Source organism: Amphiura filiformis, chromosome 8 (genome assembly GCF_039555335.1).
Source record: "Amphiura filiformis chromosome 8, Afil_fr2py, whole genome shotgun sequence".
In the NCBI taxonomy this organism is placed as follows: Eukaryota; Metazoa; Echinodermata; class Ophiuroidea; order Amphilepidida; family Amphiuridae; genus Amphiura; species Amphiura filiformis.
The window spans coordinates 46,835,790-46,843,441 of record NC_092635.1 but is presented as its reverse complement, the minus strand read 5'-3'; positions in this window follow the sequence as shown (position 1 = coordinate 46,843,441).

The following is a 7,652-nucleotide window of genomic DNA, read 5'->3' as shown; positions in this document are numbered from 1 at the left end:
GACATTCAAGGTTCAAAGTGCTTAACTATATTATTCTGAGTGCTAAGTATTATTTATTTAGGAACAGGTTTTCAAATGAGAAACCATATATCGCCACGTTCTCACATTTTTAAGTAAAAAATTGAAGAAGAAAAAGCTTGTTTTCAGAGAATAAATAGATTGAATATCTTTCGTATGAAATGGGAAGGTTTTGTGTAAGAAAATAATGTAACAACAAAGTAATTATATATAAATATAACATATTAATTATTATTGTCTTTCTCATGTGCCCACGGACAAACAAAGTATTTAAACGAATTTAAAAATATGCATAATATTGTATTGTACTAGTGATATAAGAGATGCTTTTGTATTTTGTGTGTGTTGTTTTTATTCTTTCTATCTTTTGTTTATTTTTCTCAAGTTATTTGTCTTTTGTCCTGTTTAATCTAAAAGCAAAATGAATTAAAAAAAATTAAAAAAAAATAAAATAAAAAACATAAAAAAAAAAAAAAAAAAAAAAAAAAAGGGCCGTGGGGAGTTTGATTGACAGCGACGTCAGATCTGTCTCAGATTATAGAAAGCCTGTAAGGTCTAGGAAGAATTTTGCTTTATAATTTTGATCACCTTTATTTGTCAAATAAACATCAATTCAACTGTGTACATGGTGTATGTAAGTTAATTTAACACGGACAATCTAAAACTTTTCTGATAGTCCGTATTAATTGATCTAGAAAATACACTTGTGTGCGTTTCAGCAAACAATACCGCCTTTGTCAGCACTTCATGAGTGATTGCTACTGGCAACCGACGGTAGATGTATATCCAGGGCACCAGCAAACATTTTCAACACCAGTGACTAAATGTTAGAAAAGGTTGCCAGAAAATGTTAAAATGTCGGTTTATCAAGGGTATATTAAGGGTTATAAAACGTTTTCATAACATTTGTTAATTTAGTGCAAATTTTCTAACATAATGTTACTGCAAAGATACTGCAATTATTCTAACATAATGTTACTTAAAAGTTGACAAAATAGTTGGCAAAAATGTTGCAAAAATATTTACGCATCGTGTGTTTCATACAAAACGTTTTAAAACGTTTTCATGACCTTTATATAGACCGACATTTAATGATAAAAACGTTTTTACCAAAACTTAAACTGAAATTCCAAAATAGGCCTGTTAAAAACGTGTGAAAAACGTTTTGTGTTTGCTGGGGAATGTCTTGTCACTTGCTGGAGATACATCCAGCGTCAGTTACTAGTAGCCTAGTAGGTAGTATGCAATCACTCATCAAGTGTTGACAAAGGCAACAGTGTTAGCTGAAACGTATACAAGTGCAATTTCAAGATCAGATGCAACGGATTTACTCCACCGATCCTGATGAATTTGTTCAACCATTTACATTAAAACCAATCTTATTCTTTATGCTAGGAGCTGGTATACCAACAAGATTCACTGCTGACCACGATCTTCTTGAGCACGGAAACAACGAATTGACAGCTATACAGGCGGCGAGGCCTAGCCTATTGGATCGACTGCCGTATCTTCAGTGCCGGGCTTCAGTGGGCTCATGAATGTTAATATTTTTGAAATCACTGATAATTTCAGCAAATCTTTAGGATGTAGCTGACACAACTCGTCATACTATATTTAATTTTGATAAATTGACTTCAGTAAACTGAATAATGTTCCACAGCAGCTGAAGGGAGTATCCCATCATACATCCGCTTGCTCCATACAAATACATACAAAACATAAGAGCGGCTTAAAATTGAGGGCTATGGTACTTTAGATATCATATTTTTCAAACAAAAGTCTAACTCCCCTAAAGTTGAAGTGAGGATTTTGTGTACACTTTCTATGGCATATGCAGTTCTACTATGGTACCGCAGAGCATGATGGGATACACCTATCAGCTGCTGTGATAATGTTCTATTTGGAAAGATGTCTCGGTTCAATTTGGGTGTATTTCACCCAATTCAGATTTGGACAACGTATAGACCACTTTACATCATTGTTTATCAACAAAGGCGAGGGATTGGTCTGTCGATATGCCCGAACGAACCACTTCACTGTTCAATGGCTTTCTTGTACTATATGAAATGTGGTGGGAGATTTAAAATACACATGCCCTGAGCAGACTACGATGCGCACGCACACTGCAGGGCAAAGAACAAAGGAAAGTACCATAATGCGTGCGCATATTGCCGGGCAATGACGTCACATGTGACGACAGTGGCGTAGCTGGGATTTTTTTCCCGGGGGGGGGGCAAGCCTGTATGGGGCGGGGCCCAAATCCACCAAACAAAAATTTTGCCGCCCCTTCCTCAACAGCCCGAAAAGGTTGACCAAATTTTTTTTCCGGTGGTTTGAAAAAATCACTGATAATTTCAGCAAATTTTCAAGAGCCGATACCACTGTTCATAGCTGTTCATACTATATTTGATTTTGATAGAAATACTCGGAGGCTCGTTTCTGATTAGAAAACATAAGGACAAACGTGCATTTCTAACCTGTGTATTTCTATTTTCTAAACGTGTATTTCATAGGCCTATTGGTCTAACGGCACGCATCCAACACTTAACTTGGAAAACCACTTTCATAACACATTTTGACGATGATTGTAGGTTGCAATGACAAAAATGTCTAACAAAGATAACCTTTAACCCTAACCTGTAACCCTAACTTTTAACCCTAACCATAACACTAACCCTAACATAATCTTACCCTTAGCATAACAAAGGCAATCATAAGACCACGGAATGGTCACCAATATGCACGGTTTTGCACTTGAATTAATGTATTGTATATATCAAATACCGTGCGTCAATTTCAAATCAAAAGGGATTAAAAATTTTAATCTTGAACAAAAGGGCTAATCACCTATTATGGAGCATTCCATTTAAATAAAGGTAAAATGGAATATATTCCATTTAAATAACAGGGGAAATGTGGAAAATGGATCATCCCATTTGAATAATGGGAAAAATGGAATATTCCATTTTAAATAATAGGAGGAAATGGAATCGGGAAAACTTAGACAATGCAAAAAGGTGAAATGGAACATTCCATTTCCAAATGGAGCAATCCAAAATGGAGAATGGGTGAAATGGAACATTCAATTTAAATTCCATTCCATTTAAATAATAGGGGGAAATGGAACATTCCATTTAAATATTTAATAGGGGGAAATGGAACATTCCCATTTAAATAATAGTGGGAAATGCAAAAAGGTGAAATGGAACATTCCATTTCCAAATAGAGCAATCCAAAATGGAGAATGGGTGAAATGGAACATTCCATTTAAATTCCATTCCATTTAAATATTTAATAGGGGGAAATGGAACATTCCCATTTAAATAATAGGGGGAAATGGAACTTTTCATTTGAATAATAGGGGGAAATGGAACATTCCATTTATAAAATAGGGGGTAATGGAACATTCCATTTAAAAATGGAGCATTCCATTTAAAAATAGTGACAAACGGAAATAATTTTTCTGTATTTGGTCAATGGAATGTTCCATTTAACATATTATTTAAATTTAGAAAATAGGGAAAATGGAATATTCCATTTAAATTATAGGGGGAAATGGAACATTCCATTTATAAAATAGGGGAAATGAAACAATCCATTTAAATAATAGGGGGAAATGAATGGAACAATAGGGGAATGGAACATTCCATTTAAAAAATAGGGGAAATGGAACGTTCAATTTATAAAATAGGGGAAATGGAACGTTCCATTTATAAAATAGGGAAATGGAACGTTCCATTTATAAAATAGGGGGAAATGGAACATTCCATTTAGAAAATAGGGGGAAATGGAACGTTCCATTTAGAAAATAGGGGAAATGGAACGTTCCATTTATAAAAAGGGGAAATGGAACGTTCCATTTATAAAAAAGGGGGAAATGGAACGTTCCATTTAGAAAATAGGGGGAAATGGAACGTTCCATTTATAAAAAAGGGGGAAATGGAACGTTCCATTTAGAAAATAGGGGGAAATGGAACGTTCCATTCAGAAAATAGGGGAAATGGAACGTTCCATTTAGAAAATAGGGGGAACATTCCATTCAGAAAAATGGGGAACTATCCATTCAGAATATATGGGGAAATGGAACGTTCCATTCAGAAAATAGGGGAAATGGAACGTTCCATTTATAAAATAGGGGAAATGGAACGTTCCATTTAGAAAATGGGGGAAATGCAACGTTCCATTTATATAAAATAGGGAAAAATGGAACGTTCCATTTATAAAATAGGAGGAAATGTGTTCCATTCCGAAAATAGGGGGAAATGGAACGTTTCATTTATAAAATAGGGGAAATGGAACGTTCCATTCAGAAATAATAATTCCATTTAAATAATAGGGGGAAATGGAACATTCCATTTAATAGGGGAAATTTATAAAATAGGAGAAATGGAACATGCCATTTTGCATAATAGGGAAAATGGAACATTTCATTTAAATAATAGGGGAAATTCCATTTATAAAATAGGGGAATAAACATTCCATTTAGAAAATAGGGGAAATAAAATGATAGGGGGAAATTGAACATTTTTTTTAATGGGGGAAATTTAAGAAATAGGTAAAATCATAGGTGTTTTCATGGCATTTCTCAATGATCACATCAAATATACATCACATGATAACGCATTAGCATACAAATCAAAAGTTTGCTTTTGGTAAAACATGACTTGGGTGGAAACAGGACGTCTGGGAATTTCAACAACTTTAGGGCTTGAATGGAAGCAACATTATTCTGCAAAAATGAAAAAGCAGTTATTCCAAATGACATTAATTACCTCCAAAATGAAACATATTCATATGAATTTTTATGGATGATCTCAACCTCAAATAAAAATAATTTTCCCATTCAAACGATGGCCTCTCTCTCTCTCTTTTGTATAAATGTAACAATTATATAATAAGTTATATTTTAATCACGGTTTGAAATATTTTCTAGGGAGACTCCCATTTGCCATTGTTGGCAATATCAAAATGTTTATAGAAAGAAAAGCCATGTTTTTGTCAAAAAGAAAACATATTTGACCACACATTTTAAATAAAGCCCAACAAACATAATTTAAATTCCCAAGAAAATATACAACAATACCTCATTTCAGCCTCGTATTTCCCTTAACAAAAGCGACTCATTTTCAGCCAGTGACTCTTGACTCATGTGTGTGATATAATTTTACATGTGTTGTTTGAAAGTGTTTATGTGATCATTGAGAAATGCCATGAAAACAATCCATATATGGCGTCACAAGTCAACTCTTATTAAATACTGACCAACCCTCGTATGTGATCAAGCTATCAGACAAGATGGACTAACACAATCAATTTCATATCAAATACGGTTTCAGTCATTAATATAATAAATAATAATATAATAAATCTCTCGTCATGATTATGCAGACAATTTTTCCAATGCTGAGATGAGACAAGTACTACAAGAGTAGAATTTTTGCTCATCATTTTATTGTCATGTTTTTCATATTGCATATTTATTATCATTATTTGTTAACATTTTTTCATTATTACACGCCTTGTATGTCAGGCTTTTGAGAGAGTTACTGTATTTCACAATTAAATACTAAAACTATTTTGCTTGTATGTATATTGAATTCATTGTCATACATTTAATACTAGACCAATAAGTAGAGTCCCGAAGTTTTCAGTTTTACGGAAAACGGAAGAAAATCACGGAATCGGAGATACAACACGGAAAATTACATTTTTGTATGATGTGACAAAAATTATAAAAAGATAAGAGAAATAAATGTTAAAAACAATCATGATAAATATACTGTTTAATAATACCGAGATAGGTATATTACCACAGCATGAACCCCCTGTATCCCTCCAAACATCGTAATAGTCGGCCTATTATCGTGAGAATATTCCAATCAGAGCATATTGATCGCGATATTAAACACTTTATTGTGACATTAATCATTGTTTATACATTGTAAGCTTTATTCATGACACGGATTTACAAATTTTACAACACAGATTACAACCTGGAAAATGGATTTTAGAAAACGGTAAACTTCGGACTCTATCAATAAAGGAACAACCCAAAAGATTGATGACCTCCTATAAACGTAACTAGATTTGTTTCATAGCTGACCCAAGTGGCGTAGTCAGGAGGCAAAGACAAATTTTTGTCAATTTTTTGTCCCATTTTTAGTCATTTCAATGACATTTTACTCTTTGCTGTCCCCACTCTTTTTACCACCTGAATATTTCGGGGGGGGGGGGGAGGTAAGTTTGGCCCCCTGGGGCAGGGGACAGGCAAGTTTGGCCCACTAGCTACTCCACTGGTTGGCTCCCTCTCGCCCCATCTGTAATGAAATTGGAAGTAGGTCAAAATAACATCCAATATTTTTCCCCTCCCTCCCTAATGAAACTAGTTTCGTTTATAGGACATCATTGATCTTTTGAGTTGTCCTCTAAGAAGCTACTGTCATTTTATGCATATGCCTGAAAATAAACCTGAGAATTAAATGAAGAATTGGTTTTGAAAGAAATCACAAAATCCTGAACCAAGTAAGAACATCACTAATAAATAAGCCTACTGACAAATTCATAATTTCAGCAACAGCAAAAATACTTAATTGTATATTTTGGCAATTCTCTAATGCAGCGCTTCATGTATGTCTTCTGAGTTAGTTATGGAACAAATAAGTCTAATCCCTCAATGAAGTCTTGACTGACAATAGGTTCATTTTTGTGTAGGTTTACATGAAGGATAGATCCAAAGCTTGAATTTTGCGCATACCTGTTGGCAAATAGCCATTCCAGTTGAAACCAATACACCCCCTTTGGAAAACATGACCTTAATCTTCCACAGGGAGTGTGGTTATCTGAATTTGAAATTCACACTTCCTGTGGGAGATGAAGGTCATGTATTTCCATAGAGGGTATATGGATTTTAATAAGAATACCTGAAAATAAACCTGAGAATTAAATGAAGAATTAGTTTTGAAAGAAATCACAAGATCCTGAACTAAGTGTGAATATCACAAGAAATATACAAATCCCAATTTACGAAATCTACGATTTGCACTAGAAACATGTGCAGGGTTGGTGTGAATTGTGATTGTCATCAACACAAGACTACTACAGACTATCCATCAACAGTCAAAGTCCCTGTGCTTTGTATGTTGATAATTCTCGAATATTCATGAGGACAGATTGTGCATGTCTACAGTTTTTGTCAGAGAAGAATGGTTGGCACTTGTTGGCCGATTGTGCGTCAAATCGTTGGTCAACGCAGATCGGCGCCCTTGAAGTGAACACAAAGCACCACGTATGTCGCTCATTAACGGGGCCCTCGTGTCAATCTGAGCAAGGGACTGCCGTTCATCTCTGAAACCCGTGTAACAATCATGCCAGTGTTGCATACCTTTGCGTTTACACGAAAGACCGTACAAATATGCAATATGCGTAACATTTTCATCTGTTGCACTTCATGGAATGATCGGCCCTCATTATTAGGTCATGCTGAGACTTTGACTGTTTATGGTTAATCTGTAGTATGACATTCGTATGAAAACATGTGGTTACAGAGAGTACCATTCTAATGGTCCTATCTAGCTGAACAAAACTTCCAGTACAGTCTCCCAAGATTCATAATTATTCTAGTTCACACACAGCAT